Source organism: Spermophilus citellus (genome assembly GCF_964194105.1).
Source record: "Spermophilus citellus genome assembly, chromosome: 1".
NCBI lineage: Eukaryota > Metazoa > Chordata > Mammalia > Rodentia > Sciuridae > Spermophilus > Spermophilus citellus.
This window is the reverse complement of record NC_138182.1, coordinates 81,843,235-81,846,403: the sequence shown is the minus strand read 5'-3', so window position 1 is coordinate 81,846,403 and position 3,169 is coordinate 81,843,235.

Genomic DNA, 3,169 nt, shown 5'->3' with positions numbered 1-3,169 from the left:
AAACCACTGTGCAGAGCCTCTGTTCTAGGGCCTTCCTGGAAATCACAGAGATATGTGCCTTGAAGAGCTGTGTGAGCCAGACATGGTAGTGCATACCTGTAATACCAGTCATTTGTAAAGTGGAGGCTAGATTTCCCCAAGTTTAAGGCCAACCTGAGCAACTAATTGAGATAACTGTCTCAAAACACACACACACACACACACACACACACACACACACACACATATACATATATATGGTTGGGGATGATGTAGCTCAGTGGTAAAGTGCCACTGAGTTCCATTCTCAGTAACAACAATAACAACGATTTGGAAAAGTTTTTTTCCCCTTAAAACTTTTAATTTATATATGTGTATATATATATGGTATGATACATGGGTGGGCACATTGTCTCTTTTGTTTTCCAGTAGGTTCTCAGAATTTAAACAATATCAGTCTTCTAATAAACATCAATAAATACTTTTTGAGTGATTAAAAGTAATTTAGAAATGAATTCTAAAGATGAAATTGAGAAGTTATGAGATCTTTTATTCTGACACTAAAAGATATTTTAAATTTATCTTTAAAATTTAAATTTATTTTCAATATACTTTTATTGGGCATTGTACTTGTGCATAATGGTGGAATTTTTTGTTACATAGTCCTACATGCAAATAATATAACAGTGTAATTTGGCCAGTATCACTGCCCTGCACTTTCGACTTCCTCTTAAAGTTAAAATTTCATTAACATTTTTATTACAGTCCTAGAACTGATGGTTCTATAGATGCATGCAGATCCTTTAATGAAGCAACATGATACTTTCTGTAATTTCTCAATTTCACATTAGATGAAGAGATGTTATTGGTCTGACACTGTCAGACGTTTAAAACCTCTTCTCAACTCATTGCTTTTACCTTCTAAATTATGATAAGAGCATATTAATCCCACAGTCTTTAAATTTGTTTGACAACACTACCCTTAAAAAAATGGTGATATAATGTCAATCCTGATTGCTGCCAGATGTGGTGGCAGTGCATATCTGTAATCCTGGTGACTTGGGAGGCTAAGGCAGAAGGATTGCAAGTTTGAGATCAGTCCCCCAAATTTACCAAACTCTCAGCAATTTAGCAAGAACCTGTTTCAAAATTTTAAAAAAAATTTGAAAAAGGTCTGAGGATATAGCTCAGAGAATATAGGTCAGAGATTGAATCCCTAGTATCAAATTTAAAAAAAGTTACTATTGGGTGAAACGGGGTAAGGAACCCACTACATCTCTCTGTATTGTTATTTTTAAAACTGTATATGAGCCTACAATTATTTTCGTAAAGTTTTTATTGCCTTAAAAACCAAGAGAGGCCTATCTGCAGGCAGATGTCCATTGGGAAAGGCAAGTAGTGGTGAGGGTTAATATTAGATATAGTTTCCATTATTAATTACTTAATATATTGCAATACAGTATATCTTTCTCCTGCCTAAAGTTAATTTCTCATGTTTTACTGCTGATTTATAATGTTTTCAATTACAGGGTCTTCTTTCTCAGAATAATTTCTGCTTTACCATGTCTTCCAGTTTCTTCCTTTACTTGATTATACCCCAAACTTCCTGTTTTCTTAAAACTCCCTTCATCTTCTGGTTTCTTATTTTAAGAATCCAGGCAGCTCTTGAATGGATTTAGTTCTCAGGAAACTAGAAGAGGCTTTGCCATTCAGCTCATGTCCTCTACAAGCTTTACCTAGGGCCTCCCCAGGGACTGGCTCCACGGTGCACACACCACCTCATAGATTCAATTGAATTCCAGAGAATATTATAGGGATTTAAGGTCTCCATTGGTTTCAGTTGACACAAATTTCCTTTTTTTATTCCATATTTTCTCTTTTGGCCTTATTAGAGACCTTGTCTCAACACTTTAAAAAATAGCACTCAAAAGCTTCTGGTCAATCTCTGTTCTTTTTCTTCTGCCTTTTAGTTAAATGATGTTTCCCAGAGTGTCACTGATGTGCTTTCCCTTTTTCCCTGTCTTCAAGTCAAATCTTACTATACAACTTTATGTAAATTATTAACACTTCCCTTCTTAAGTTCAGGACCATACCTGGGATTTCTACCTCTTTTGTTTCTAATCTAAACTCTTTGCTCTGGGACTTGAACCTTTAGTTTAACCTCTGATACTCTGAACTTGGTATTTTTACTTTAATGTATTGGCATTATCTGGATCTCCATGTATCACTGCTTTTCTCTTGTTTCATGCACAAAGTTGTTTAAAATATTGTATAAAATTACCTTCAGGCTATGTATCACCGTCTTTCTCAATTTTTTTTTTCTGTTGCATTTGTTAGGAATTCCTTTTCCTGTCTTGGGACTATAGAATAATTCCCTTTTTCTATCCTCCCCCAACCCTAAGACAAAGAAAAGATGGAGGAATTGCATATATATTTATTTCCTTTTTCATTACCTCTTTTCCATCTACTAGAGATTTTTTTAAAGAGCCAATTTGGCCTTTTTATTTATTAAGAATAAAGATGAACTATTCTCATCATATAGTTTTTTTCTAATATATAGTTTAATGTACATATTTACTTTTCCCCCATATTTTTAAAATGGGTGCATTATAGTATATACTGATGCCATTTGCTGTTACATATTTGTACATGCGCACTATCAGAGATGCTTGCATTCAAGAAACAGTAAAATCTGAGAATATAAGAGCAGTGGATTTATAACTAACTATAAGATAATTTTTTATGTCAACACAGTCCCTATTTAACCAGCAGCATGTATTTGATATAAGGCATCAAAACCAAAGAATAATGCTAAAAACGTGGGGGAATAATTGATTGAGTTTCTTGTAGGTCAAACAGGTCCTCACTTGGTGACTGAATTAGGACTCTATTTAATTAGAACTTGTAAACTCAGGATGGCTATGGGGGCTTGGGGGTTTGGGGATGGAGAAAACCTGCACTTAGGGATCTATGTGGGAGTATTAGTTACAAGCAAATTCCTTTATTCTGTGACTTTTAGAAATTTTCCCCTCTGATAGATTTGCTTAAAATGGAGAGATATTTATTTTTCTTCAGAGCTTAAAGGAAGAGGTTTCTAGAAAAGAATGTGGAACTCTAATCTTTGCTTAGAAACTTGAGGTAGATAATAACTATTCAAAATTGTAGCTCATGGGGAAGGAAATTCAAAAAA